We start from the raw sequence: 7,450 nt of genomic DNA on the forward strand, positions 1-7,450 counted from the left end.
ATTCACACTTAATTCTCGAACACATAAAGACGATCAAATAATACCAGACAACGCTATAAATACTTCTAAGACCTCGCGCATAGTACTCGATCAATCTCTCTGCGTATGACGGTCACAGAGCTATCTAGTCCTCTTACGTTAAAAGACCATCCTCACCTCGGCATTGACCAACCTACCCCGCAACATCGCTACCCAATTAACCCTCAACCGAGCAGACGAATGCAGCTGCACTCCACCTCTCTTGACTGAATAGAGCTTGCCTAGTCCTAACCCCTTCAAGTGCACCACATTTCTCGAGATGTAACCAAGTCTTGGAGCTTAGCATACCATATCGATCTATAGTAACAGATCTCAGAGTGCCTTAATTTAAGAAGGACAAGAGCGGAGTGATATTTATACACAACGTAGTTCGATACATTTTTAAGTAAATCTTCCAATCTATCTTGCGTAAGGTATTGTTCCTGAGTCCATGATCGGTGCATCGAAGGCTCCGGTAAGAGAGAGAGAGAGAGAGAGAGAGAGAGAGAGAGAGAGAGAGAGAGAGAGAGAGAGAGAGAGAGAGAGAGAGAGAGAGAACATAAACACACACACACTCCTAAGACTAGAACGTTCAGCATTTAAAAACGTGCAATAACCTTAGATCGCTTACTTTTCCGTCCTGTCAGACATACATCCTTCCCCCCGGTCACCTTACGCTGAGCTGTCTCTACCCCAATCGTTAAACTTTTCCTTTCTATGATAGGAGCCCAATATAGCCCAGCGGACACGTCTAGTACCCGATGATCACACCAGATCACGAGTCAGAAATAATACTATTACTCCATCAGGTCTATACAAAAATGATAGTTATTAGCAGCCGGTACATCCTACAAGCAAGCGGAAACGCATAACAGCAGCGTCCAACATGCGAAAATTACAAGTCATCCCGTCACCAACTCTGTAAACACCCGTCTGTCGGGTAAGTGTGTACACATTGATTACAGCCCCTCACAAATACCCACAGCTAACTTAGTTATGACGCTGAAGTCTCGATTTTACACGAAGGATGCGACAGGGTGGGGATCGCGTAAATCAAAGTGCGTTTAGAGGAATGTGTCAACTTTCATCACACATGAGATGGGAGTCCTCTGATGACCGACGGGTTCACCGTTAACGATCGCAAGTAGACAGTGCTTTAAACCACATACCGAACACGTAGCCACATACGGCTAGAACGCTGGCTATATCACGTGACTAAAGCATCCAAATAGAATACTGGGAAAAAAAAAATCTACCTTCGGCAAGTTGTCCTTCTCTAGAATAAGTGAGTCAAAGTTTGAATCGTACCTCGTTGCAGCTCTGGCTCAATCGATCATCCCGTACACCCTCCGTTATCATTTGACACAGATGTGAGTAAGTTTAGACGTGAATGATTCTCCGTCCTCCTGAAACGCATCAAATACAGTATTGAACTCGCGTGTATCACTGCTACCTCAGTAGACATACACTATAATATGAACTCAACGAGAAAAAATTGACTGCCTTCCTTATTCCACTTGCTTCGATGTCATCGTTTTCCTGCATTCCTCTTGTTGCCGCATACTTGGCTCCATGTACAAATTCCCCCCTGCGAACCAGAAGATAAGCAGGTACGTTCTCATTTTCACCGCATTTCGGTGTATATTAGGATAGTTTATATGTATGCGCTAATCAGTTTTCGCATTTCTTTCGATTTTATGTCAGATCCATCCATGCGACCGCGACGTAAGTTATCGTTCTGTGTTCTAAAATGGCCTCCAAATGTAACCAAGGCGTATCCAGTCACCTCCACATTCGGAGAGCGCTTGCTCTGTTTTCTGTGTCTCTATGTACACGCACACCTTGCGGACGGCTCCCAGGACCCGGTCCCAGCGGCTGGTGGACCAAACGTCGAGCATGGAATAGTTCTCCGGACGTAACGCGTGCCTGGTCCACCCGCGAACCCTACCACGGATGCTGCGTATGGTGGATCCGCCTCTCGGACACAGCTCCGGATATATAGTACGCAGCAGATCCACACTCTAGCGCCAACTCGGGTATTGTACACTGTGGATCTGCATTCGAATACAGCTTCCTACCTGGCGCGAGACGGATCCACCTTGAAACACTACCCCGTGCGCGGCGTATTGTGGATCCGCATCTGAACACCGCTCTCCATATAACTCGCGGCGGATCCACATTCGAACGTTATCCCCTACTCTACCGCCGGTCCTGGGAGCCTTCGGCGAGGCGTGGATGTACATAGAGATACAGAAAACAGAGCAAGCAACAGAGCAAGGTGTCAGGAAGTCGTTTCTGAAAGTATTTGTATGGAGTGTAGCCATTGTAAGTAGGCTGTTTAGGTTTTCTTATTGGTAACGCCACGTAGCGCTCTGTATGAAAATCACTGGCTGTGCTGTGTGCAGTCTGTGGCTAGTTTCCATTGTTGTCTGCCATTGTAGTGTTGGGCAGCTGGATGTTAACAGCGCATAGCGTTCGGCAGTTGGAGGCAGTGTTGCCAATTTAGCGACTTTGTCGCTAGAAATGGCGACTTTTGCCTTCGTCTTAGCGACAAAAAAAAAACTTCTTAGCGACAAAAATTATTTAGCGACTTATCTGGCGACTTTTGAAGTACTGACGACTTTTGAAGCACAAATCAAAGCTATTTTGGGCCAGTATTTTCATTAAGAAAACTAAGATTTTAACTGTAGAATGGGTACTACACTGACTTTGTTCTAGATTTACTAAGTTAAATTAAGTTCTTAGCAGATCATGTAGCATTGTTCAGCATTCAGTAAACCTGAACGTGGGAATTGCCTACAGAGTAAGAAAACCTCAACTATAGAACAATTCATTATTCATTACCCACTAGCCTGTTATCGTCTAATTTTTCGAAATGTTAATTCACAGTCAAATTATTACCACATGCACAGTGGTTACGCAAGGACAATTCGGTGGGGGTATCTCAGACGTTATTACGTTTTAAACATGAACAATAGGACTGATATCGAGTTACTGAGTGAGTAGATTGTTTCATAATCTCTAGTTCGTCTGAGTTTTAATGTATTTTCAGTGATTATAAATTGGTGAAACGTACGTTGTGTTGGCTTACATAATGGATTTACCGCAGAAGAAGCAGTACGCTCAAAAAATCGAGATGTGTGGGAGGCAGAACCTGAATTCAATGGGTGGCTGAAACCAGTCATTGGAGACTTATCCAAGGCAAGATGTCAAGTATGTGCAACAGAGTTTTATGCTAAATTGTGTGATATTAGAAAGCATTCGAAAGCTATTAAGCATAAACAAAAAATTGATTTAAAAAAACATAAACCACCTTAACTGTGAAAATTGTTCCGAAAACTACAGTTAGAATAGCAAGCAGAGCGGAAGGCGCCCTTTCTTTATTTATTGCTGAACATTGTTCTATTTTAGCTGTAGATCATTTAGGAATACTGTGCAAGAAGGTGTTTTCCGCTGATGAGGGCGCTAAAAACATGCAATTACATCGTACAAAGTGCACTAACATTATAACTGAAGTTTTGGCTCCATATTTTACACTATCATTGGTTGAAGATATAGGTAACCAAAAATACAGTGTACTAATAGATGAATCCACAGATGTATCAGTATCTAAAATGCTAGGTATCGTTATATGGTACTATAGTGTTAACAACCAAGCCATTAGATCAGCATTTATCAAACTCACTGTAGTAGAAACTGCAGATGCAAGAAATCTGGTTGCTGTTCTTGTGAATTCTTTGAATGATCTCAAACTTCCAAACGCTAATATGGTAGGAATTGGCACAGGTAATGCTTCTGCAATGGTTGGAATAAACAATGGGCTTTTCGAACAACTCAAGAGAGAATATGGTTTGAAGCATTTGGTATTGATCCGTTGCATTTGTCACTCTCTTCAGCCTGCAGTTTCGCACGCCTCAGTGAATACCATACCTAGAAACGTAGAATTTCTTGTACGGGAAAGCTACAATTGGTTCTCCATTTCACCCAAAAGACAAGATGAATATAAAAAGGTTTATGAAACAATAAATTGTGGTAAACAGCCACTAAAATTTTTGAAGATCTGTGCAACACGTTGGCTTTCAATTGAACCAGCAATACGAAGAATTATGGAGCAGTGGGAAGAACTAAAGCTACATTTTTCACTTGCCATGGTTCAAGACAATTGTTACACTGCCGATCTTTTGTACAAGATGTATTGTGACGCCTCAAATCATCTTTACATGCTTTAAATGACGTACAAATAGCAATAAAAGCTTTTGAAGGAGGAGCCAATGACCCCACTAAATTACTAGATACACTTGTATTTCTAATGCAGTCACTCGGACAAAACATAGTTTTTCCAACTGTTGATTTATTGACAACACCAGTTCCAGGCAAATGTATATACGAAAATCCGAACCTTGGTTTTATGTTTCAACAGAAATGGTCTGAGTCAAGTTTGTCTGAAGAAAATAAAGTTCATTTGAAGAAGAGATGAATTCAGTTTAGTCTGAAACTCATAAAAGAAATTCAACAAATACTGCCAAGTAACGTTACGATCCTGAAAAAAAATGTCGATGCTGAATGTTGAAGAAACACTAAAAGTGAATAAAAATAGTGCTGTAGCGGATGTAGCCAAAGAATTGGGTTTTAGTGGCGATTTCATAGACGGTATGCTGCAAGAATGGCATAATATCGAGTTCATTAGGTGAAATAACACTACTAACACTATTCGATTTTGGAGTGAGGTTTTGCAGTATAAAAATGCCGCAGGGGAGAAACCTTTTTCTTTGATTTCACAGCTAGCAATGACTGTTCTATGCCTACCGCATTCAAATGCAGAAGTGGAAAGAATATTCAGTTCTATGAACATTATAAAAACTAAACAACGTAACAGATTATCGTTAAAGACAATTAATGCTTTGATCATATTGAGAGACCAGCTGAACAAACAAAATAAAGATTGTGCATCTTTTGACATACCGTCAGACGTATTGGAGCTTATTGGAACGAACAAGAGTTACTCTTTTGCGACAAAACCAGTCGAACTGCAACATCATCTTTTGAGCGACGTTCAACCCTCTACATCAACTACAGTTCTGTCAGAGCATGAAACAGAAGAGTTATTCGATCTTCTGAGTGACGACGATGAACAGCTCACATACCAGTATGTATATATTTTGTAACCTAATTTGAGTTCTTGCTTTCTTTTGCTACAAAGAATCACTACTGTTGCGTCAATTATGATAACATGTTTAATTAAACGTTAGCGTATTTTATATGTATGCTGTTGCAAGCGATGCGTCATTTAATTAAGACAATATAGCAATTACGTATGAGGCAATTTTTATTAATATTTTATTACCCCCATCCCCACTGGCTTATTGCACCATTCACAGCACGAAATTTTCAGTACACCGCTAGTAATATCAGTTTTAGCGACTTTCTAGCGACTTTTGATATTGAATCTAGCGACTCGGGTTTTTTAGAGTTGACAGCACTGGTTGGAGGTGAGCCGCCAGCAGTGGTGGATGTGGGGAGTGAGATGGCGGAGTTTTTAAATTTGTAAGACTCGATGTCATGAACTGCTATATATATTATGACTAGTAAGGTAAATACATTGTTTGTTCTCTATTAAAATCTTTCATTTGCTAACTATGCCTATCAGTAGTTAGTGCCTTCCGTAGTTTGAGTCTTTTATTTAGCTGGCAGTAGTGGCGCTCGCTGTATTGCAGTAGTTCGAGTAACGAAGATTTTTGTGAGGTAAGTGATTTGTGAAAGGTATAGGTTAATGTTAGTCAGTGTCATTCTTTTGTAGGGATTATTGAAAGTCAGACTGCGTTGCGCTAAAAGTATTGTGTGTCAGTTTAAGCCCAGTCACGTATATAATTTTTCAAAAGGGGACGTTTCACCATGTATGGAAGTGAAACGTGGGCGATAAATAGTTTAGACAAGAAGAGAATAGAAGCTTTCGAAATGTGGTGCTACAGAAGAATGCTGAACATTATATGGGTAGATCACATAACTAATGAGGAGGTATTGAATAGAATTGGGGAGAAGAGGAGTTTGTGACAGAACTTGACAAGAAGAAGCGATCGGTTGGTAGGACATGTTCTGAGGCATCAAGGGATCACCAGTTTAGTACTGGAGGGCTGCATGGATGGTAAAAATCGTAGAGAGAGACCAAGAGATGAATACACTAAACAGATTCAGAAGGATGTAGGCTGCAGTAGGTACTGGGAGATGAAGATGCTTGCACTGGATAGAGTAGCATGGAGAGCTGCATCAAACCAGTCTCAGGACTGAAGACCAGAACAACAACAACACATACGAAATAGGTAATACACGCCTAAAATGTTCAAACTCTATTGTCTCGAATACAATTGACAGTTGCGTCTTGCTGTTCACATACGTTGAAGTCCGAGTCGTGCACTTAACAGCCTGACAATATGAATCAAATCTGTCAGCGCAATGTTTAGCACAGTGGACATGCATTCGTGAGAACCGCGGTTCAAACCCGCATCCGGCCATGCTGATTTAGATTTTCCGTGATTTCCCTAAATCGCTTCAGGTGAATGCCGGGATGGTTCCTTTGGAAGGGCACGCACGACTTCCTTCCCCATCCTTCCCTAATCCGATGGGACCGGTGACCTCGCTGTTTGGTCCCCTGCCCCAAATCAACCAACCAAATCGGTGAGGGGAAGTATGTACGGGCCCCTTCTTAATGGTATATATTTTGTGGTAATTTCGTAAATGCTCTTCCGTAAGGTCAGAGACGCACTCTAGCCTTCTACTGGCAGGCGTTTGTGCTGCGCTGACATTGAAACGGTGGCCGACTGAAGCTCTGAAGACGGAGGTGGCCTTCGAAGAGAAAAAAAAAAAGAGAGAACACCACGATTACAACTAGCCAGCCGTATTGCGGGGTGGGGGCATGGAGTCAGCGGAGAACAGACAGAAGAGGAGATGGACGTCATTGAGTTTTTCATTCGTTTCACTTCAATGTTTCGCTTTCGAGCCATTACGATCACGGTTACCGTGACTCGATTAGTATGTGAATGAGGACTTTTAACATCACGTTCGTGCTACCTCTTGCCTAAGACACAAGTTCTCACTGGTACGTCGCGTTTCGGACAAGTGACGCTGCCGGCTGTTAGCGAGTATCGGAAAGTTGCCTCCATTCGACAGCGGACCCGCCCGAGCGCTGCGATCTTATCTGGAGCAGCACTTAGCAGGCCAGGGGGCGTGCGCCAGCCCCCCACCACATACGCCTCAAACCGGTTCACACCGACCGTGCTTGGTGGGTGGAAGGGTGGGGTGGGGGGAGGGGGGGGGGCCGCTACTGTGCGTAGCACTCCTTAAGTCCACAACCTGCTACTGTCAGTTTCCGTAGTGTAGTGGTTATCACGTGCGCCTCACACGCGCAAGGTCCCCGGTTCGATCCCGGGCGGAAACA

At 42.8% G+C, this 7,450-nt stretch overlaps 1 non-coding gene across 1 annotated transcript; it reads left to right on the forward strand.

Annotated features, from left to right (window-relative positions):
- Window positions 1-7,377: 7,377 nt before the first annotated feature.
- Trnav-cac (transfer RNA valine (anticodon CAC)) lies at window positions 7,378-7,450 on the forward strand. Its single transcript has one exon. It is a non-coding gene; the product is annotated as a tRNA-Val (tRNA).

This window comes from Schistocerca serialis, chromosome 10, assembly GCF_023864345.2.
Source record: "Schistocerca serialis cubense isolate TAMUIC-IGC-003099 chromosome 10, iqSchSeri2.2, whole genome shotgun sequence".
In the NCBI taxonomy this organism is placed as follows: domain Eukaryota; kingdom Metazoa; phylum Arthropoda; class Insecta; order Orthoptera; family Acrididae; genus Schistocerca; species Schistocerca serialis.